The following is a 24,731-nucleotide window of genomic DNA, read 5'->3' as shown; positions in this document are numbered from 1 at the left end:
AGCATGCATTGGGGTGGGCCTATGGTTTTTTTTACCAGAGCAGGAGAAGCAGTAGGAAGGATCTTGTTTGCCAAATGGATAAATAAACCAAAATCAAAACTCTCAACTAAAAGGTTTGGACAATGGACTTCTTTTGCCTGCGTACGAAATATTACCTCAGTGCAGCAGTGGCTTGTGGACTTTAAGTTGTGGGACGTTTGATCATGCAAAAGTAAAGGAATTGCCACTACACAAAGTAAAAAACCTTCCCGTGGACAAAGGAATAATTCTTCATTAATGGATATAAGGATTTCAAGGATCACCGTCGAACTCGAATAAAAGTTATTGGATCGTCTGGTGAGTAATCCAGACGGATTTGATGTTGAAGCCTGGATCAACATGTCACTCGTTCGTCAAAGCTGGTGAGTGATAATATTGTTTAAGCCGTAAAGGAAAACGGTGAAGCTATTGGAGTTTAAAGACATTATTTCACTACAAAGACTGATGAACTGAGTTTTGACGTACTAAATTGGTGCAAAATTGGATCGCTAATTGAAACATGCCAACGCCCTCTGTGGAAATGTTTGTTCGCTGCAAAAGGCAGGTAAATGGATGTCATGTTTGTACTTTAGGCTATGGATTCTCAGTGTGCTGTGCATCTTTATAAAGTTTGAAATAATCCAAGAAGACAATAAAAATGTCGGATATTAAGAGTAAACGAGAGGATGACACTGAGATGCAAGCAGAGAAAAGAAGTGTTAAATTTACGCCAAAAGGTTTGGATTTGTATATAAAGACATGCCAAGAAAAGCGCAGTTCAATGTGTAAGCAAGCATCTAAGTACATGGGGAAAATTTCCGCTTTAATGACCTCACATGAAAACGTTAAGGAAGTGTCTTCTGAATTTGGGAAGTTTATTAAATGCTATCAAGATGCAAACGCTTTGCAAGAATCCTTTTTAAGTTTTCCACTGCCAGAAGATGAAGTGAAAAGGCAAGTTGCACATTTTCAGTCGAAGGTGACAGCATTCTCTGTTTTTATGGACAAAGTAAAGGTTTGGTTGCAGGAGGCGGGCGAGCCTTATACTGAACAAAACAATACTGTTCGCAATGATAAAGCTGTTGAAAGTTTGGATGAAATAAAACCTGAAGACAGTGTCTCTAATATCTCAAGTGTAAAACCACCTTCAAAAACCTTGTCACAGCAAAGTCGAATTTCATCAACATCTTCCGCACGCATTAAAGCTGCGGCTGACAAGGCACACTGTAAAAAAAAATCTGTCAAATTTACGGTAAAATACCGGCAGCTGTGGTTGCCAGGAATATACCGTGTAAAAAATGTGGAATCTGTAAAAGACAATACGGTATACTGGTTTTGTAACCCTAATTTTTAAGGTAGACAACGTATTATTTTACCAAAATCATGATAGAAAAAACCAAATATATTTGTCAATTATACAGCAATTTAATGTAAAAAATGCAACTTTCCATAGCTTTTTACAGATATTTGCAGTAAAAAAAAAGTAATAATATAATAATATTTACAGTAATTTGTTGTTAATTTAACAGTAATAGGATAGACCCTATTATTGTAAATAACTGTAAAAATAACAGAAATATGTTAAACCTTATTAAAACCTTTGACAGTAAAAAACACAGTGAAATTGTATAACAAATTACAGCATTTTATTTTGACCAGATACATTTTACGGTAAATTCCTGGCAACCACAGCTGCCGGTATTTTACCGCTAAAAATACAGTACAATATGAGGAACATAAATGGTTTACCGTACATTTTACATTTGCAACCGCTAAATATAGAAAAATCTAAAGATGCTCATATACAACCAAGGTAGAGAATATTACTGATAAACAATGAGAAAATTTGACATACCATTTGAAAACAGACTAAACATATTATTTTCTCTATTCCTACAAAACAGCATAGATCTTGAGAATACAGCATGTGTCCATATATATGGCTGGTAATCCATGGAGGAATGAATAAACATGAAACAAAATATTACCTGCCCCTGACCTATCAACAGTAATGAGTCACTGGGTCCTGCCTTGGTGAAGGAAAGGACTCGGTGGAGTTTCTAATGCGCATGGTGTTGAAGATACAAGCTCTGCAGGAGTACTTCAATGTCCATCAGGAGTTCACTTTGGACTGGCAGGATCCCCTCTGCAGCAAAAAAAATGGACAAAGTTTGATCAGTGCTTGAGCAAAATGCACAGAAATGAACAAAACGTGCTGCCAAAACCAGATCTAATGATAAATGATTTCTTAAGTGTAAAATATACAGTTCTTAAAGGATAGCTATTGTCAAAATGCAACCTGGGCTGTTTTTTTCAGTTTTTTTTTTTTACTGTAAACGAGACAAACATATATCTAAAAGCATAATTACGACAAACAAGCCGTTTTTGAGATTGACCGTGATTTTGTTTTGTGGTCAATAGCCAGTGAATGGGAATACTAGGGGGCCGGGGCATAAATTTGAGCACATCAAAATCGATACAGTAAAAAAAAAAAAAAAAAAAAAAAAAAAAACAGCCCAGGTTGCGTTTTGGCAATAGTTATACTTTAAATCTACTTATGTAAAAGTTATACATAGACAACGCAGCCCTAATCACAATCATAATTTGTTGGAAAACGTATTTAAGTTTCGTATTGATTTATCATAGAACTTGAAGTTAATGGCTGAATGCATGGTGATGAGACCTATCATTCAATCTACATTTTATAGCGTATGAAACTGCTCACCTGGACATGAACCTGAGCTCGGCTGATTAAGATTAGTGTCTCCTGTCCATCTTTCTTTAGCAAAACTTGAATAATACCACTGCTTACCTCTTATTGAATCTTTGGGTGCAGACTTAATTGAAGAGCCTCGTATAAACAGGCAGGGTGTGATGTTTAGGGAAACCAAAGAATACAGCCGCCATCATTTCTGCCAGAAGACTCATTGGGTGCAACGAAGCTTTCATTGTGGACTGGCTAGATACCTTCTGCATTCAGAAGGAAAACAAGAAGGGCATACACCATAAACAATAATAACTGACAAAAATAATGAGACAAGAAATTAAAGTAACAAAATAAGTGCAAATCAAGTTTCCCTGTGTTACAGTGTAGCTGAATGTTTTTCAACAATTTGATTTACGGTAAAACACATACCAAATATTTCCAGCCAAGGTTTGTTTCAATCTTCAGCATTTTTTTCCTGCCATTGTCTTGAAACTGTTTCATCTGTCTCTCTCATTTGATGCTGTTTACAAAAACAAAACAGCAATATTGTAAAGGGAAAAAGGAAAATTAATTTAATGGAAAAAAAAAAGATTATGACCTGAAATCTCACCATTTCCTGAGAGTCACAGGTCCTTTGAGTATCCTTATGGTTTCTGCTCAAATTCAGTGTCTGAAAAGGGCAGGAACAAAACAAACCTTTTTAATCATAATAAAGACAAAATAAGATTTAGAGACAGACGACAAAGAAATGTGTAAAATATCTTCTTGAATCTGTTTACTTTACTAACCTTGAAAGAGACTCTTGGGTCTTAGCTGTGCCACCACCCTTAAACCTTAAAACAGATGGAGACGATATGCTGGCCTGGCTTGAAATTTCCATATTTGGTGCTGTAAAACAATATCACAAACAATAGATTAATTGTACTTTTTGGACCTTGGCCAAAGCATAATAGAAAAAACAGAAAGTCCTTCATGGCTATTGTGCAATGAAATCATAATACTTACTGGTTTGTTTCTCAGATGTCTCCACTCCTAATGATTGTAGTGCCTCCAGTACAATTTCAAGGATTGAGGCAGACAGGTCCGGCAGCACCTTAGTAATGGAACTCCTTATGCTGCCCCCCATTTCCAAGATATCTGATAAAAGAATGTGAATAAAGGTCAATTTACACCAAGTGGTACCTTTGGTCTTAAAATATGAAGCTGATCTTGCTTGATACTACACTTTTATACAGTGTTTCGTAAGTACCAAACTAACAGCACCATTATTGTGACAGCACACTGTGTTTCAGTGGAACCATTTGGTACCCATACTTCATGTAAGATGTTAATGGATAGAAATCAATTAAGTCAATGGGTTTTGACCAAAAAAATCATTTTATTTAAAACAGCTTACTATCACTTATGTCACACAGAACATCAGCAGGAGGCTCAGTAGAGGGCTCTTCTGATTTCTGCCACAGATCAGACTCTAGCAGACATCTCAAAGTCTCTCTTAAAGGCACATAATAGGCAAACCTATCTTTTCTGTTTTCATCTCTCCCTAAAAATATTTTCTTTGGTTCCGCATAGTTGAAGGCTTTTTTAAAGATCTGAGCTCTGGAGTGCACTGTCCTCAATGGCCCGGTATGACATGCAGAAAAAAGATCATAGCTTTTGACAGACTCACAGACTTTGTTGATGTCCTCCTCTGATAATGATGTGTCATCTTTTAACAGTGATGCAAGTTTACCCAAACTGTATGTCTGTCCCAACTCATGCATGTTCTGCATTTCCTCTACAATGTTCTGTATGGTTGAAGCAGGCAGTAGAAACTGACCCTGCAATTTTAAGTAGAATAGTGAAACGTTTCTCAGAAAAAGATCACAGAATTCAGGGGGCATTTCCATGTTATCTTCATGTGTAATAGACTGTGCAGCAGGCTTGGAAATCAAGGGTACAAAGTCATCTGATGTGGTTGGAACAGATGATGATTGACATGCAGACTCTCTATATAAATCACCAATGCTGCTGTCTGAAAACTCTGTGTTTACGTGACATGTGAGCAGTAAAAGATGATTTAACTCTAAAGGTATTTGTGCATCCTCTTACTGGACAAGTGACCACGTGTCCTTCCACAATATGGCTCTTCAGATGAGCTATTAACTCTTTAGAGTTCTGACACTGACGTTCACACATCGCCATTGCACATGTAAACGAAGAAACCACCACCACACCAGTGACATGGGTGGGGGCAGTGTCTTCGGTAAAAATGAGCCTTAAACGCGCCATACCTGGTGTATGTCTGCTTGCAGCCTGCTTCAATACACCGAAAGAAACAACGTGGCTCATTCCGATGCAGTTTACAATGAAGCACGTAGCCCCTTGATGACTGAACTACCTTACCACAGAAATTACACGTTAACATAACTCCATGTACTTTGGTAATTCCTCCCTAGCGAATTAAGCACGCCATATACAGAAACTAATCCAGAGCAATGCTTCCCTCGCAACAGTAATGCTAACTCAACTCACAAATGCTAACTAAATTCACAACCTCACTCATAAAAAACGAACTGCTAAAATTATCTATAAACGCTGGGCTGGTGGATTTTTATAACAGAGATAACTTGAAGTTGCATGTACTCACCTCACCTCGAACTAATTGTAAGCTGCCAGGATGTCTACAAATTCCGAAGATGCTGTGGTCCAAGCAGCAATAAATGGCGCTAATATACGAGTTCAAAACTGTGTCCGTTAGCGAAGCCAACTTGAGTCTCCTGCATGAAAAAAAGAGCGGTTGGCACACAGCTCAGCAGCGCGCCGCGCTATTGGTCATTTTCAGGTGACGTCATCCCGCAATGTAACGTCGCTCTTTGTTTCTTTAGGAGGTTCGAATTTGATCAGAAGTCACGTCTGCAGACCGCTGCAGCCACGTCTTACCTTGCTTCCCCTTTTTTTGGTGAAATGGTTCGCTCATACTGCACAATGTTGCTACCAGATTTTTTTTCTCTGCAATTCGAACGTAAAACGTCTGTACACAGTTTACCAGCAGTTTAGCTACCAATCAACAGCGATCACACAAATTCAAAATTTAAGGCCGACCCACTTAAGGTGGTCTGATAATATGGCGTGAAACACAACAACATAAAGTTGTTTTAAAATAATAATTAAAAAAGATTATTGAAATCAATTTTATTCACAACCATAAACTTTATTTTTAACATCTTCTTTTGCTGTTGATTTTTTTATCAGAAGGTTAACAATGATATACTGCAGGCCTAACTTTTAATCTGTATATCAGTATCTGAATTTTAAAATAAAAAAATATTATCAGTTTTATTGTCTTTCACTGCTGATATTTGCTTTTTTTTTAATGGTATGTACTGGTTGTATTATTACGGTGGACCCTAATTTTTTAACATCTTGTTTCTGTAAAAATGAATGTTTTTGTTTGCTTAAAAATCTACAGCTTTATACTGTGAATTCCAATGTGCACAACCCCAAAAGATGTAGTTTTACTCAAATAATACCGTAAAATCTAAGTTTTTCAGACATTTTCAACATTACAATATGTAATTGTAAAATGTATGCATATTTATTTGTTTTCACAGAAAATATTTATAATTTCAACATTTTATTACAGTAAAAAACAAAGTTTTATCCAGTCTCACAATTAACGGTTATTCAATCTATTTAATACAGTAAAAGGAAGTTTTTGATTTTACGCTCCATTACCGTTGGAATTTGACGGTGTTTTGCTGTATATTTTACTGACTTTTTTTACAGTGCAGCGCTCATGGAGCGACTGGCTGCATTAAAGAAAAAACATTCTATCGAAGCGCAAGAGGAAAAACTGAGAAAAGAAAAGGAGAAACTGAGAAAAGAAAAGGAGACATTATCCTTGGAAACAGAGCTGGCAGCCACTAATGCAAAGCTTCGTGTCTTAAAAATAAATTCAGTTTGTAGCTCTGAGCATTCTGATGGAATGAACTCTTATTTTGAAAGAGGGCACGTACAAGAAGCGCCTAGTTTAAATCCTTGTGCCGATACATTTGTTCCAACATCAAGAGATTACTCTGGTATAAATTCTGCATCTGAATCACAAGTAATCGTACCTAGACAAAGTCAAACCCAACATCAGGTTGATGATTCAGCTCAAGTGACGCAGGAAACACAGCCTCAGTCTCCTACTTTGACTGGGAACTGCACGAAGGAGATTGTAAATATTCTGCAAAAACAAAATGACATCACTACTTTGCTTGTAAAACAAAACTTATCTTCTGTCCTCCCCGCCAGAAACATCCCTGTGTTTGATGGAGACCCTTTACAGTACAGATCATTTATGAATGCCTTTGAAAATGGAGTGGAAGCTAAAACTGATAACTGGAGCGACTGTTTGCATTTTTTAGAGCAGTTCACTAGGGGGCAGCCTAGAGATTTGGTGCATAGTTGTCAGCACTTACCACCTGAGCAGGGCTATTCCACAGCCAAAGATCTTCTTGAAGAACATTTTGGGAACGAAAATAAAATTGCCTCTGCATATATGGAGAGGATTGTGAGTTGGGTACCTATTAAAAGTGAGGATGTGAAAGGTCTACAGTCATTCTCTCTTTTTCTTCAAGGATGTTCGAATCTAATGCAGCAAGTTGTTTATATGAAGGAGTTGGATTTGCCCTCAAATATGAGAATGGTTGTTATGAAACTTCCATACAAATTGAGGGAAAAATGGAGAGTTGTTGCCTATGAACTGCAGGAACAAAATGGTTACAGAGCAGTATTCACTGATCTGGTTACCTTTATAATAAAACAGGTAAAAGTAGCATCAGATCCAGTGTTTGGCAACATCCAAGACTCACAATCTGGAAGCAGCTTTAAAGCTTCAAGTTCTACCAAGCAAAGGAGAAAAGGAAGTAGTTTTGCCACTAATGTCAGTACAGTGCCAGGAATCAAAGCTCAATCAACTGGAAGCAGAACAACTTCCGTTGTTCTGCGTAGTTGTTTGTTTTGTTCACACAGCAACCATTTACTAGAGAATTGTAAGCAGTTTAAAGCTAAAACGCATCAGGATAAGTTGACTTTTATCAAGGAAAGGGGAATTTGTTTTGGTTGTTTAAAAGTTGGTCACACAAGCAAAGACTGTAGGAGTCGTTTGGATTGCGACGTGTGTCACCAAAGGCACCCAGGGGTTCTTCATATAGAGCGAAAGGATCCAGGTGCGTCTTCGGAACAAACTCAACAGAGGACAAACTCTAATGTCAACTTTTCAACTGCAACCACTCAGACATGTGGGTATATTGGGGCTGGTCATGAAGTTGATGCAATTTTTTCTATAGTTCCAGTTCAAGTTAAGAGCCAAAAGAGCAATAAAATTGTGCAAACCTATGCGTTTTTGGATCCTGGAAGTTCAGGTACATTCTGTACAGAAACTCTGGCAAAAAGACTGAATGTAAAAGGTAAAAAGACCAATATCTTTTTGAGAACAATGAGTCAAGATAGGATTGTTAGTACACAAGTTCTGTCTGGTTTGGAAGTGTCTGGTTTGGAAGCAAATGATTTCATGCCATTGCCAGATGTTTTGACTCAAAAGACTATGCCAGTTTCTACAGTTAATATTCCCCAGCAAAGCGACATCGATCAGTGGCCTCATCTTAAACCTGTTAAACTGTACAACGTTAATGCAGATGTGGAGCTACTGATAGGCACTGATGCTTCCAATGTTTTGGAGCCATGGAAGGTGATAAACAGTGTGGGAGGTGGACCTTATGCTGTAAAAACAAAAGTTGGCTGGGTCATAAATGGTCCCCTGCGCACTGGAAGTAACAGTGGAAATAAAACCAACTGCACTGCTGTAACAGCCAATAGGATTTCTGTTGAGCGTCTTGAAGACATGTTGATTAAACAGTACAATCATGATTTTAATGAAAGATCATCAGAGGAGCAGACTGAAATGTCTAGAGAGGATCTGTGTTTCATGGATATTGTTAGTAGTTCAATAAAGCTTATTGGAAATCATTATCACATTGATTTGCCTTTCAGGAGAGAAGGTTCCAGTTTGCCAAATAACCTCTGTGTCGCGGAGCAGCGTCTCCAGAGTCTCAGACGGAGATTTGAAAAGGATACTCATTATAAGGATGAATACACTAAATGTGTAAACAACATGCTTGAACGAGGATATGCCGAGTTTGTGCCTGTAGATGAGTTGCACAAAGATGATGGAAAGGTGTGGTACATCCCTCATCATGGAGTGTATCATCCCACAAAGGGCAAATTAAGAGTTGTATTTGACTGTGGAACAACTTATAAAGGAGCATCATTGAACAGTCAGCTTCTACAGGGACCTGATCTCACAAACTCGCTGGTTGGGGTTCTGATCAGATTTAGACAAGAGCCTGTTGCATTAATGGCGGACATTGATTCCATGTTTCACCAAGTTCACGTCTCAGAAAAACATGTCAACTTTCTCCGTTTCCTGTGGTGGCAACATGGCAACACTTCAAGGTCTGCACAGGAATGCAGGATGAAAGTGCATTTGTTTGGAGCTGTATCTTCGCCAAGTTGTGCAAATTATGCTCTACAGAGAACTGCAGATGATAATGCACAACAGTTTCCAGCTGAAGTGGTTGATACAGTCAAAAGAAACTTTTATGTGGATGATTGTTTGAAATCTGTTGCTTCAGAAGAGGAGGCAGTGCACATGGTGAAGAGGCTGACAGATATCTGCGCTAAAGGAGGATTTAAGCTTTCAAAATGGATCAGCAACAGTCGCACAGTGCTCATGTCAATCCCAGAGGAAAGAAGAGCAAAGGAAATTAAGGATCTGGATTTGGACACAGATCAACTTCCAGTTGAGAGAGCACTGGGTTTACAGTGGTGCATAGTAACAGACAAGTTCCAGTTCAGAACCTCCCTGCAGGACCGTCCAACAACCAGAAGGGGAATTTTGTCTGTGGTCAGCTCACTGTATGATCCTTTGGGAATCTTGTCTCCCTTCAGTATGCCAGCTAAACTGTTGCTACAAGAGCTTTGCCGACAAAATTTGAAGTGGGATGAAGTTATTCCCCACTCTCTTTCCCAGCGGTGGCGTGATTGGCTGGAGGATCTCCAGCTGATTTCAAAGTTTAAAGTGGAACGTTGCATTAAACCAAATTGCTTTGGAAGACCAGATAGGGCACAACTTCATCATTTTTCTGATGCAAGTCAAGATGGGTATGGAACGGTGTCATATTTAAAGTTGGAAAAGAATAACGTCACGCATGTTGCTTTTATCCTGGGAAAGGCTAGAGTTGCTCCTCTCAAGCAAACTACAATTCCCAGGTTGGAATTGACGGCTGCAGTTCTTGCAGTTCGGGTGGACAGGCTTCTGCAAAAGGAGCTGCAAGTCAGGTTGGAAAAATCAGTTTTTTGGACTGATAGCACAACAGTACTGAAATACATCTCCAATGAAACCAGAAGATTCAATACTTTTGTTGCAAACAGAATTGCTGTTATTCGGGAAGCAACAGATGTGAATCAGTGGAGATACGTTTCTTCTAAGGAGAATCCTGCAGATGACGCATCCAGAGGTATGAGAGCTGGGGATCTCCTCAAATGTAGGAGATGGATAAAAGGGCCAGAATTTCTCTATGAGTCAGAAAAGGAATGGCCTAAACTGGATGTGGAGTACAGTGTAATTTCTGCAGATGACCCAGAGGTCAAAAGGGACCTGACAATGAATGCCATTGTGAGAGAATTACAAAATCCTACCAGCTATTTTATCCTCTACTTCTCGTCTTGGGCAAAACTTAAAATCTCTGTAGCCTGGCTTTTAAAGATGAAAGAGGTCTTGGTGTTGTTGGCACAGAAGAGGAAAGAGTTGCTTGCTGCAGGTTTGAATAAGAATGATCCGGAAGGTCAGAAAGAAGTGGAGATAAGAATGGAAAGATTTAAGACCACTTTGAAGAAAGGAAATCTCACTCCAGAAGACTTGGCAAAGGCAGAACAAGCTATTCTTCAATATGCACAACAACAGAAATTTACGACTGAAATGGCTTTAATCCGCAATGGCCTCAAAGGAGTCTCTAAGGGAAATTGTCTCTATAAACTTGATCCAGTGTTGGATGCAGGAATCCTCAGAGTGGGTGGCCGATTGAATAAAGCAGCCATGCCTATGGAATTAAAGCATCCTGTAATTTTGACAAAAGATATGCATGTGTCAACACTGATTTTACGCCATATCCATCAAAGGTTGGGACATGCAGGAAGAGCACACATGCTGTCAAAACTAAGACAAAATTACTGGATACTAAATGCAAATTCTGCTGCCAGGAAAATCATCTCTCGTTGTGTCACGTGTAGACGCAACAGAGGAAAGTTTGTTGAACAAAAGATGGCGGATCTGCCTGAAGAGAGAGTCCTGCCAGACATAGCCCCATTCACAAATGTTGGAGTGGACTATTTTGGACCTATAAGTGTTAAAAGAGGACGAAGTCTCCTTAAAAGGTATGGAGTTCTTTTTACTTGTTTCACCAGTCGTGCAGTACATCTGGAGATTGCATGTACACTTGATACAGACTCTTGTATAAATGCTGTGAGGAGGTTAATCTGTAGACGAGGCCCAGTTTCGACCATCAGATCTGATAATGCTACAAATTTTGTTGGGGCGAATCGAGAGTTGAAAGAAAGTTTGACTGAGCTAGACCATGCCAAAATTCAAAAGGCTTTTGTTCAGGATGGCATGAAATGGAACTTCAACATCCCAGCAGCTTCTCACCAAGGCGGTGTGTGGGAGCGTCTCATTCGTTCAGTAAAGAATATTTTAGCCTCAGTTCTTAAGGAGCAAGTTCTGGATGATGAAGGACTCCACACAGTCTTCTGTGAGGTTGAAGCTATAATGAACGACAGACCCATTACTAAAGTTTCAGATGACTCAAATGATCTTGAAGCACTGACACCCAATCACTTGTTGTTGCTGAAAAATAAACCAGTTTTTCCACCAGGACTGTTTCATCCAAGTGATTTGCATGTCAGGAAAAGGTGGAAACAGGTACAGTACATGGCAGAGTTGTTCTGGAAGAGATGGCTTTCTGAGTACCTACCTTTGATGCAAGAAAGACAAAAATGGATGAGGACTAAAAGATGTCTTATACCTGGAGATGTTGTTTTAATTGCAGACGCTACAGCTCCAAGAGGATCATGGATGATGGCGAAAGTCTTAAATGTAAACCAGGATGCAAAAGGCTTGGTGCGTTCTGTGAGACTACAAACAAGGACCAGTGTTTTGGAAAGGCCAGTGACAAAACTTATTTTGCTACTGGAAGCCTCATCGTGAAGAAAATCATCAATGAAAATTAAGGATTTGTTTAAGGGAATAGCTCCTCCTTTTGGGACTTTAAAGTAATTGTGATAGTATGCACAATTAGGGGCCGGAGTGTTGGAGCTATTTGTTCTTTATTTTTTATTATTTTGAAATTAGTTAAAGTTTGTTAGTTTATTTATATTTTGGGGTTTATTTGTCGGTTAATATTTTGTTTTAAATGATTTGTTTGTTTGTTGTTATTTTGTTAAATTAGTCAGTAAGAGCTGTAGGGCCATTTTGTTTCTATAAATAAAGAGACTGGTATAGGACCAGCATGCATTGGGGTGGGCCTATGGTTTTTTTACCAGAGCAGGAGAAGCAGTAGGAAGGATCTTGTTATTGCTTGCCAAATGGATAAATAAACCAAAATCAAAACTCTCAACTAAAAGGTTTGGACAATGGACTTCTTTTGCCTGCGTACGAAATATTACCTCAGTGCAGCAGTGGCTTGTGGACTTTAAGTTGTGGGACGTTTGATCATACAAAAGTAAAGGAATTGCCACTACACTGGGTTTGAATTAAAAGATCCCTGGGTAAGCTAATGGCTACCTTTTCTGCAGACAGAGATAACACTTGCGTCCGTGTTGTCTATGTTTTTTGTGGCGTTCCTCAGGGCTCGGTTCGCTTTTATTTTCAGTGATATGCTGCTACTCAGCCAGTTCTTTTACCGTATGGGCGTGCTGCCCCTAGTTAAAATATTATACTCATATTTCTAGGAATACAGGACTATTGCAGTTCTTAAAGCATAGACAGACAAAATGAGAGCATTTTGCTTATTTTTTTAAGGGGGATGGACGTTAAAATAGATATTTAGCCATAACACTACAATATATTCCCCACAAATCAAAGTCCAACATTTTCTTTATTTAGTTTTAATCAGGAAACAAAAAACAGGAGTAAAAATAATAATCTATTGCTCCTAAAACAGTAACAGTTATAATATTCATCTAGCATTGCATATAGTATTTTTACAACTGCAAGCACTGCTGGAAATGTTGCCTCACACACTCAGTTAGGTATGCTTATGTCCACATCACTATCCAGCAACATTTGTCACCAACAAATGGACACAGCTGGAATGAAGACAGAAAATGCTGCTAACATTTTTCCATCCTTTTTTCCTAGAATTCTATGATTTCTTCCAAAATCATGCTCACATTCCCACTGCTACCTGTTTTTGTAATTACAGTATATGCTTTGTTCAATTGTCACCATGTAATGTATTATGATAAAGTCAGGCACAGGCTGTTTGCAGAAGTGGTTAAAGGATAGGTTAACAAATCGTTAGAAGTACCGAACAAAGTGATGGTAATTTATATGAGAATACTTTTACAGATATATGCTGATTAATGATTAATTGATTATCTGCCATTACTACCTCCTGCCATGCAGATGAAAAACAAAACACTTTCTGTGTGATAACTGAAAGTGTTTTGTAATAACTGTCTTTTTTTGTACCTGATTTTCACTTACAGCACAGAGGCATATCTGACTGGAAGAACGCTGTGTACAGTGGTTGTGTGACTGGAGGAGCTATTGGCTTTTGCGGTATGTAACTTACTTTATTAACTTACATTACAGCAAATTTATGCATTTTGTCCACGTGTTTATTTTTCTGTTTTGCAGCTGGTCTGAAGGCTGGTGTTTATTCTCTGCTGCAATTAAACATGACTTGCAGTGAAGCTCTATGGAGTGGCTCGATGGACAAAAACATAAATATTACACATGTGGCCCAGAGAAAGAAGACTCGCGTTGTGAGTTTGCTAACCCTGATGTTTCCCTGCACATCAAGGATTGCTGTTAAAGCAGAATTGAAGTGTACTGTTCAAACACAGGGATTTTAAGTGGCACCATAGTGGGTTAAAACAAACAAACAAACATAAAAAAAAGACATGTCGGTTTTTCCTGTGACTTTCATATTGTGGACAGTTAGAGCAAGGAATGCCAATTTCTCATGGTGAATCTTCAAAGACAGAGCAGAGTGGGTCTGCTTCAGTGGCGCACTGATCAGGTAATGAAAGCTGAACTTGTGTGAATTTCACTCTGGGTCTGTAAAAACTCAGATGAGCAATGTTCTGCCTGTAAAACATTGGTTTGATGTGTAAGTAACTAATCCACACCAGGATTATTTATAATAAAAGAATTTTTTTTAAAATTGTGGATTTACTACTTTTCCTTGATTATTAAAGGACTACAACACCCAAACTAGTCATTACCTTTGCTTTAATTTTTCCTTTTTTTTATTATAGCGAAAGTAGTCTTCAGGAAAAGTTCTCCAGGCTTCTTGAAGGACATTCAATTCAATTCAATTCAATTTTATTTATATTGCACCAAATCACAACAACAGTCGCCTCACAGAGCTTTATATTGTACAGTAGATCGTACAATAATAGATACAGAGAAAAACCCAACAATCAACAATATGACCCCCTATGAGCAAGCACTTTGGCAACAGTGGGAAGGAAAAACTCCCTTTTAACAGGAAGAAACCTCCGGCAGAACCAGGCTCAGGGAGGGGCGGTCATCTGCTGCGACCGGTTGGGGTGAGAAGGAAGACAGGATAAAGACATGCATTCAAAGCTCTTCTTTGGATGTTGGCTGCCTTTCCTTCCCTTCTCTGTCAAGATGATCCCACTATTCACTAATGTTGAGGTCCAGGGTTTGGGGAGGCCAATACACAACTGATAGCATTCCATAATGTGTTTTTCTATTTGAAGATGGTGTTGTAAATGCTATTGTATAATTACGTTAGCACAATGGTGATAGGAAGTAGGGGTGGGTTTTAATAATCGATTCATCGATTAAAATCGATTCTGGATTGGATAACGTGACATTGATTCATTAAAATCCTGAATCGATTTTTTTATATAAATGTATTTTGCCCAAAATTCCAGAATCTCAGGTGAAACGTCACAAAATTTTGACGACCACCAAACATTTAAAACAGTAAATGAGAGCAGGTACACGGCTTCTGCACAAAGACGTAAACACAAAGCGCGACCCGCAGATCAGAATCAGTGAGATGTGGCCTTTCTCACCCGACCGCACGGACACGGTCGGGGCTGAAAGCTGACAGCTCGCTGATTCTGATGTTTCGGCGGGTCCGCGCTTTGTGTTTACGTCTTTTTTGCACTGATTCTAAAGCTGTTAGTTTGATCTCTCTCCAAACAATATTGACCAAACCAGCAGCAGCAACCCTGTTCGAACATAAGAGTGTCCATAAGTGCACGTGGCACCAGGACGCTCTAGGCCGTAGAGTGATGTAGGACACATGTAGCTTTGGAAGATGGGTGCAACATTGACTGTCCAGCTCAGCTCAAAATTCAGTGTTTAGACATTTTCCTAGCTCTCCCATCTTCTTCTTCTTCATCCTCCTCCTCCCTTGGTCTCCTCCTCGAACCGCCTGGTACTGGGTTGGGGGGCAATAGCACAGGAGCATCCTGGCCATTGTCTCCATCATCATCTGTGTCACTATCAGGAACACTTTCAGTGTCGCTCTCAGATCCCTCATCTTCCCACCACCTGATTTCATCAATAATTGGATCTTCTTCTGCTACATTATTGTACACGGGTTGTTCTATTTCTAGAGGTGGATTTCTTTCTGTGTAATCTCCTGCTCCCATCTCTGCTCTATTAATGACCAATGGTCGTTCTATCTGTTGGGGTGGATTTCTTTCTATGTTATCTCCTACTCCCATCTCTGCTCCATTAATGACCAAGGGTCCTGCTATTTCCTGGGGTGGATTTCTTTCAATGCCATCGCCTACTCCCATCTCTGCTCTAAAATTTTCCCAGGGTCCTGCTATTTCCTGGGGAGGATTTATTTCGATGCCTCCTACCGGAACATCAACTGCCTCCTCTTGTTGTGGCAGTTGATTATCAACTAAACCACGCAACTGATTGATTTCAATCCAGGGGAACATCCTGTCAACTGCTCTAAGATTTCCCTGTTGCAGCAGTGCCAAAAGCAGCTCATTGACTGCTAGTCCTACACCAACATGGTTTTGTTCACCATCGTCATGGTTTTGTGAGCCGTCTCCTCTATCCATTTTTTGAAAACAGTCTGCTTTAATAGACTGGAGGAAACTGGTCGGTACAGCTGTCAAACTTTAGCTGATTGGTACAGAACTTTTAAAATGTCCTTGAAAAAGAGTTTAAATCTCTTTAGGAAACTGTTTAAAAACACGAAGCAAATGTGAACTAATCGCAACTGATTGCTGTGAGGAACACTGCGAACTAACGGCTATTTAAGGATTTTCAGATCAAAGTCAAGATTTTGATTGGTTGTGCTTTGAGCTGACTTTTGTGACGTCATCGAATTTGGTTCATTGTGATGACGGTCAACGTTCTGCTGATGAAAAAATGTCGCCGGTGACTGAAACTTTTACAGGAGAAGCATTTCCCACAAAGCCTTGAATGAATTATAGTGACAGAAAGGGGCCACAAGATGACGCCATTTTTCACGTAGTAATTCGCGCCTCAGAGACGTCGTTATTTTTCAAAAAGAAAAAAGAAAAAGAAAGAAAGAAAGAAACAGCAACAACTACTAAACAGAATTTTTACACGTTCATTGCACATTTGTAGGAATGTTTAAATATTTACTTTTTATTAATTACTTTTCATTTTATCTTTATTTTTAAAATCACTGTGCACTGGCAGACCGGGGAGGTGGTCCCCATCTTTAAGAAGGGGGACCGGAGGGTGTGTTCCAACTAAAGGGGGATCACACTCCTCAGCCTCCCTGGGAAAGTCTATGCCAGGGTGCTGGAAAGGAGAGTTCGTCCGCTAGTAGAAACCCTGAAGACCAAACCGCTGTTGACTTAGCATGATCTGTTCTCCTACCTTGTCTGTAAAGTCAGCGCATACACGGCGCACCAGTTTCGCCGTTATAAATCTCTGGAGGCGCACATCCAATTCACCAAGGACTGGGTGCAATTGTGAGTACGCCGTCATTCAAACCAAGTGAAGTCAGCTTGAGTACTACGAGTAAAATGCGTTTGATTTCCCTCCGAACATTCAGATTAGTGCAGCATAAATTCATTCATGAGGGGAAATTACAGTGAGAACATGTGGAAGCTCTGTTAGATGGATGCCATAGTGAGTTCAGTGCACTGATGTGACATTGTCCTGAAGGATTTAGTTACTCTCTATGGTTAATGAAATTACACTAATTAATTCATATTTATTATAAATAATCCTAATTACACATCTTGCTTCCGTGTTTGTGTGCTGTGTCACTAAATACATTTTAGTGACACATTTTATTTTAGTTTTATACATTGATTAATGACCTGCAGAATCGCCTGCAGGTCCCTCTGTTGTCAGCATGAAGCTGTAAACATTCATTCTTTGAATCTCCACTGGAGAAAATCTACATGTATACAGAGGGAATGCAATCCACGCTTCCCGACACATGTTTCTACTGTATATCCTGACCATTTACTATTTCCTTCCCACCCATATCTGGTGTATTTGGAATAAAATATTCTCATCTACTTCATATTTCATTATATTTTTATTCTACTAAGTTTCTTCTCAGAATATGATAATATAAAAAAATTACTGAACATAAAATGATTTGTTTATTATAGTAAATTAATCTATTATAGTAGAATATAGTAAATGATAGTAAATTAAACTAATCTATAGATGCAGAAAAACTAGATCCTCAGTTACTGAAAAGGTTATCTAAGAAATCTAAGGTACTGGAGAAAGAGATTTCAGTTTCATTTTACTTAATGTATTTTATGAGTATCGTTATTATGCTTTAACAGAGAAAGCACATTTAAAAGCACTAAAACTGAGCAACTCTGTCGCAAACGTTGAGCAATACACTCTCTGGATCATCTCGAAACCTGGGTTTGAATTAAAAGATCCCTGGGTAAGCTAATGGCTACCTTTTCTGCAGACAGAGATAACACTTGCGTCCGTGTTGTCTATGTTTTTTGTGGCGTTCCTCAGGGCTCGGTTCGCTTTTATTTTCAGTGATATGCTGCTACTCAGCCAGTTCTTTTACCGTATGGGCGTGCTGCCCCTAGTTAAAATATTATACTCATATTTCTAGGAATACAGGACTATTGCAGTTCTTAAAGCATAGACAGACAAAATGAGAGCATTTTGCTTATTTTTTTAAGGGGGATGGACGTTAAAATAGATATTTAGCCATAACACTACAATATATTCCCCACAAATCAAAGTCCAACATTTTCTTTATTTAGTTTTAATCAGGAAACAAAAAACAGGAGTAAAAATAATAATCTATTGCTCCTAAAACAGTAACAGTTATAATATTCATCTAGCATTGCATATAGTATTTTTACAACTGCAAGCACTGCTGGAAATGTTGCCTCACACACTCAGTTAGGTATGCTTATGTCCACATCACTATCCAGCAACATTTGTCACCAACAAATGGACACAGCTGGAATGAAGACAGAAACAGCTGCTAACATTTTTCCATCCTTTTTTCCTAGAATTCTATGATTTCTTCCAAAATCATGCTCACATTCCCACTGCTACCTGTTTTTGTAATTACAGTGGGGCCAGTGAGAGCCAGAGATTTTCCTTGTTTGAGGTGACCAAATACTTATTTTCCACCCTGATTTACGAATAAATTCTTTACAAATCCTACCATGTGGATTCATGGATTTTTTTTTCACATTCTGTCTCTCACAGTTGAAGTGTACCTCTGGTGCAAATTACTGACCTCTGTCATCATTTTAGGTGGGGGAACTTGCACAATCGGTGGCTGACTAAATACTTTTTTGCCCCACTGTATATGCTTTGTTCAATTGTCACCATGTAATGTATTATGATAAAGTCAGGCACAGGCTGTTTGCAGAAGTGGTTAAAGGATAGGTTAACAAATCGTTAGAAGTACCGAACAAAGTGATGGTAATTTATATGAGAATACTTTTACAGATATATGCTAATTAATGATTAATTGATTATCTGCCATTACTACCTCCTGCCATGCAGATGAAAAACAAAACACTTTCTGTGTGATAACTGAAAGTGTTTTGTAATAACTGTCTTTTTTTGTACCTGATTTTCACTTACAGCACAGAGGCATATCTGACTGGAAGAACGCTGTGTACAGTGGTTGTGTGACTGGAGGAGCTATTGGCTTTTGCGGTATGTAACTTACTTTATTAACTTACATTACAGCAAATTTATGCATTTTGTCCACGTGTTTATTTTTCTGTTTTGCAGCTGGTCTGAAGGCTGGTGTTTATTCTCTGCTGCAATTAAACATGACTTGCAGTGAAGCTCTATGGAGTGGCTCGATGGACAAAAACATAAATATTACACATGTGGCCCAGAGAAAGAAGACTCGCGTTGTGAGTTTGCTAACCCTGATGTTTCCCTGCACATCAAGGATTGCTGTTAAAGCAGAATTGAAGTGTACTGTTCAAACACAGGGATTTTAAGTGGCACCATAGTGGGTTAAAACAAACAAACAAACATAAAAAAAAGACATGTCGGTTTTTCCTGTGACTTTCATATTGTGGACAGTTAGAGCAAGGAATGCCAATTTCTCATGGTGAATCTTCAAAGACAGAGCAGAGTGGGTCTGCTTCAGTGGCGCACTGATCAGGTAATGAAAGCTGAACTTGTGTGAATTTCACTCTGGGTCAAAACTCAGATGAGCAATGTTCTGCCTGTAAAACATTGGTTTGATGTGTAAGTAACTAATCCACACCAGGATTATTTATAATAAAAGAATTGTTTTTAAATTGTGGATTTACTACTTTTCCTTGATTATTAAAGGACTACAACACCCAAACTAGTCATTACCTTTGCTTTAATTTTTCCTTTTTTTTATTATAGCGAAAGTAGTCTTCAGGAAAAGTTCTCCAGGCTTCTTGAAGGACATTCAATTCAGTTCAATTCAGTTCAATTCAATTCAATTCAATTCAATTCAATTCAATTTTATTTATATTGCACCAAATCACAACAACAGTCGCCTCACAGAGCTTTATATTGTACAGTAGATCGTACAATAATAGATACAGAGAAAAACCCAACAATCAACAATATGACCCCCTATGAGCAAGCACTTTGGCAACAGTGGGAAGGAAAAACTCCCTTTTAACAGGAAGAAACCTCCGGCAGAACCAGGCTCAGGGAGGGGCGGTCATCTGCTGCGACCGGTTGGGGTGAGAAGGAAGACAGGATAAAGACATGCATTCAAAGCTCTTCTTTGGATGTTGGCTGCCTTTCCTTCCCTTCTCTGTCAAGATGATCCCACTATTCACTAATGTTGAGGTCCAGGGTTTGGGGAGGCCAATACACAACTGATAGCATTCCATAATGTGTTTTTCTATTTGAAGATGGTGGTGTTGTAAATGCTATTGTATAATTACGTTAGCACAATGGTGATAGGAAGTAGGGGTGGGTTTTAATAATCGATTCATCGATTAAAATCGATTCTGGATTGGATAACGTGACATTGATTCATCAAAATCCTGAATCGATTTTTTTATATAAATGTATTTTGCCCAAAATTCCAGAATCTCAGGTGAAACGTCACAAAATTTTGACGACCACCAAACATTTAAAACAGTAAATGAGAGCAGGTACACGGCTTCTGCACAAAGACGTAAACACAAAGCGCGACCCGCAGATCAGAATCAGTGAGATGTGGCCTTTCTCACCCGACCGCACGGACACGGTCGGGGCTGAAAGCTGACAGCTCGCTGATTCTGATGTTTCGGCGGGTCCGCGCTTTGTGTTTACGTCTTTTTTGCACTGATTCTAAAGCTGTTAGTTTGATCTCTCTCCAAACAATATTGACCAAACCAGCAGCAGCAACCCTGTTCGAACATAAGAGTGTCCATAAGTGCACGTGGCACCAGGACGCTCTAGGCCGTAGAGTGATGTAGGACACATGTAGCTTTGGAAGATGGGTGCAACATTGACTGTCCAGCTCAGCTCAAAATTCAGTGTTTAGACATTTTCCTAGCTCTCCCATCTTCTTCTTCTTCTTCATCCTCCTCCTCCCTTGGTCTCCTCCTCGAACCGCCTGGTACTGGGTTGGGGGGCAATAGCACAGGAGCATCCTGGCCATTGTCTCCATCGTCATCTGTGTCACTATCAGGAACACTTTCAGTGTCGCTCTCAGATCCCTCATCTTCCCACCACCTGATTTCATCAATAATTGGATCTTCTTCTGCTACATTATTGTACACGGGTTGTTCTATTTCTAGAGGTGGATTTCTTTCTGTGTAATCTCCTGCTCCCATCTCTGCTCTATTAATGACCAATGGTCGTTCTATCTGTTGGGGTGGATTTCTTTCTATGTTATCTCCTACTCCCATCTCTGCTCCATTAATGACCAAGGGTCCTGCTATTTCCTGGGGTGGATTTCTTTCAATGCCATCGCCTACTCCCATCTCTGCTCTAAAATTTTCCCAGGGTCCTGCTATTTCCTGGGGAGGATTTATTTCGATGCCTCCTACCGGAACATCAACTGCCTCCTCTTGTTGTGGCAGTTGATTATCAACTAAACCACGCAACTGATTGATTTCAATCCAGGGGAACATCCTGTCAACTGCTCTAAGATTTCCCTGTTGCAGCAGTGCCAAAAGCAGCTCATTGACTGCTAGTCCTACACCAACATGGTTTTGTTCACCATCGTCATGGTTTTGTGAGCCGTCTCCTCTATCCATTTTTTGAAAACAGTCTGCTTTAATAGACTGGAGGAAACTGGTCGGTACAGCTGTCAAACTTTAGCTGATTGGTACAGAACTTTTAAAATGTCCTTGAAAAAGAGTTTAAATCTCTTTAGGAAACTGTTTAAAAACACGAAGCAAATGTGAACTAATCGCAACTGATTGCTGTGAGGAACACTGCGAACTAACGGCTATTTAAGGACTTTCAGATCAAAGTCAAGATTTTGATTGGTTGTGCTTTGAGCTGACTTTTGTGACGTCATCGAATTTGGTTCATTGTGATGACGGTCAACGTTCTGCTGATGAAAAAATGTCGCCGGTGACTGAAACTTTTACAGGAGAAGCATTTCCCACAAAGCCTTGAATGAATTATAGTGACAGAAAGGGGCCACAAGATGACGCCATTTTTCACGTAGTAATTCGCGCCTCAGAGACGTCGTTATTTTTCAAAAAGAAAAAAGAAAAAGAAAGAAAGAAAGAAACAGCAACAACTACTAAACAGAATTTTTACACGTTCATTGCACATTTGTAGGAATGTTTAAATATTTACTTTTTATTAATTACTTTTCATTTTATCTTTATTTTTAAAATCACTGTACTTGGCAGACCGGGGAGGTGGTCCCCATCTTTAAGAAGGGGGACCGGAGGGTGTGTTCCAACTAAAGGGGGATCACACTCCTCAGCCTCCCTGGGAAAGTCTATGCCAGGGTGCTGGAAAGGAGAGTTCGTCCGCTAGTAGAAACCCTGAAGACCAAACCGCTGTTGACTTAGCATGATCTGTTCTCGTACCTTGTCTGTAAAGTCAGCGCATACACGGCGCACCAGTTTCGCCGTCATAAATCTCTGGAGGCGCACATCCAATTCACCAAGGACTGGGTGCAATTGTGAGTACGCCGTCATTCAAACCAAGTGAAGTCAGCTTGAGTACTACGAGTAAAATGCGTTTGATTTCCCTCCGAACATTCAGATTAGTGCAGCATAAATTCATTCATGAGGGGAAATTACAGTGAGAACATGTGGAAGCTCTGTTAGATGGATGCCATAGTGAGTTCAGTGCACTGATGTGACATTGTCCTGAAGGATTTAGTTATTCTCTATGGTTAATGAAATTACACTAATTAATTCATATTTATTATAAATAATCCTAATTACACATCTTGCTTCCGTGTTTGTGTGCTGTGTCACTAAATACATTTTAGTGACACATTTTATTTTAGTTTTATACATTGATTAATGACCTGCAGAATCGCCTGCAGGTCCCTCTGTTGTCAGCATGAAGCTGTAAACATTCATTCTTTGAATCTCCACTGGAGAAAATCTACATGTATACAGAGGGAATGCAATCCACGCTTCCCGACACATGTTTCTACTGTATATCCTGACCATTTACTATTTCCTTCCCACCCATATCTGGTGTATTTGGAATAAAATATTCTCATCTACTTCATATTTCATTATATGTTTATTCTACTAAGTTTCTTCTCAGAATATGATCATATAAAAAAATTACTGAACATAAAATGATTTGTTTATTATAGTAAATTAATCTATTATAGTAGAATATAGTAAATGATAGTAAATTAAACTAATCTATAGATGCAGAAAAACTAGATCCTCAGTTACTGAAAAGGTTATCTAAGAAATCTAAGGTACTGGAGAAAGAGATTTCAGTTTCATTTTACTTAATGTATTTTATGAGTATCATTATTATGCTTTAACAGAGAAAGCACATTTAAAAGCACTAAAACTGAGCAACTCTGTCGCAAACGTTGAGCAATACACTCTCTGGATCATCTCGAAACCTGAGTGTTGGAGCTATTTGTTCTTTATTTTTTATTATTTTGAAATTAGTTAAAGTTTGTTAGTTTATTTATATTTTGGGGTTTATTTGTCGGTTAATATTTTGTTTTAAATGATTTGTTTGTTTGTTGTTATTTTGTTAAATTAGTCAGTAAGAGCTGTAGGGCCATTTTGTTTCTATAAATAAAGAGACTGGTATAGGACCAGCATGCATTGGGGTGGGCCTATGGTTTTTTACCAGAGCAGGAGAAGCAGTAGGAAGGATCTTGTTTGCCAAATGGATAAATAAACCAAAATCAAAACTCTCAACTAAAAGGTTTGGACAATGGACTTCTTTTGCCTGCGTACGAAATATTACCTCAGTGCAGCAGTGGCTTGTGGACTTTAAGTTGTGGGACGTTTGATCATGCAAAAGTAAAGGAATTGCCACTACACAAAGTAAAAAACCTTCCCGTGGACAAAGGAATAATTCTTCATTAATGGATATAAGGATTTCAAGGATCACCGTCGAACTCGAATAAAAGTTATTGGATCGTCTGGTGAGTAATCCAGACGGATTTGATGTTGAAGCCTGGATCAACATGTCACTCGTTCGTCAAAGCTGGTGAGTGATAATATTGTTTAAGCCGTAAAGGAAAACGGTGAAGCTATTGGAGTTTAAAGACATTATTTCACTACAAAGACTGATGAACTGAGTTTTGACGTACTAAATTGGTGCAAAATTGGATCGCTAATTGAAACATGCCAACGCCCTCTGTGGAAATGTTTGTTCGCTGCAAAAGGCAGGTAAATGGATGTCATGTTTGTACTTTAGGCTATGGATTCTCAGTGTGCTGTGCATCTTTATAAAGTTTGAAATAATCCAAGAAGACAATAAAAATGTCGGATATTAAGAGTAAACGAGAGGATGACACTGAGATGCAAGCAGAGAAAAGAAGTGTTAAATTTACGCCAAAAGGTTTGGATTTGTATATAAAGACATGCCAAGAAAAGCGCAGTTCAATGTGTAAGCAAGCATCTAAGTACATGGGGAAAATTTCCGCTTTAATGACCTCACATGAAAACGTTAAGGAAGTGTCTTCTGAATTTGGGAAGTTTATTAAATGCTATCAAGATGCAAACGCTGTGCAAGAATCCTTTTTAAGTTTGCCACTGCCAGAAGATGAAGTGAAAAGGCAAGTTGCACATTTTCAGTCGAAGGTGACAGCATTCTCTG

The 24,731-nt window shown here is 38.9% G+C and overlaps 1 long non-coding RNA gene across 1 annotated transcript; it reads right to left on the bottom strand.

The window, feature by feature from the left end:
- Positions 1-1,575: 1,575 nt before the first annotated feature.
- Positions 1,576-3,858, bottom strand: LOC147320058 (uncharacterized). The gene is made up of 6 exons (XR_015131202.1): positions 3,731-3,858; positions 3,514-3,613; positions 3,336-3,395; positions 3,155-3,245; positions 2,831-2,988; positions 1,576-2,164 (listed from the first exon to the last, which is right to left on the bottom strand). It is a non-coding gene; the product is annotated as an uncharacterized LOC147320058 (long non-coding RNA).
- Between the last annotated feature and the right edge of the window lie 20,873 nt (positions 3,859-24,731).

The sequence above is a fragment of the Aulonocara sp. 'chitande type north' Nkhata Bay genome, linkage group LG10 (genome assembly GCF_057382095.1).
Source record: "Aulonocara sp. 'chitande type north' Nkhata Bay isolate Kocher_YH1m ecotype deep benthic linkage group LG10, A_spYH_male_GT1.1, whole genome shotgun sequence".
NCBI lineage: Eukaryota > Metazoa > Chordata > Actinopteri > Cichliformes > Cichlidae > Aulonocara > Aulonocara sp. 'chitande type north' Nkhata Bay.
The sequence above is the reverse complement of the archived record's forward strand: the minus strand, read 5'-3'. Positions and strand labels throughout refer to the sequence as shown.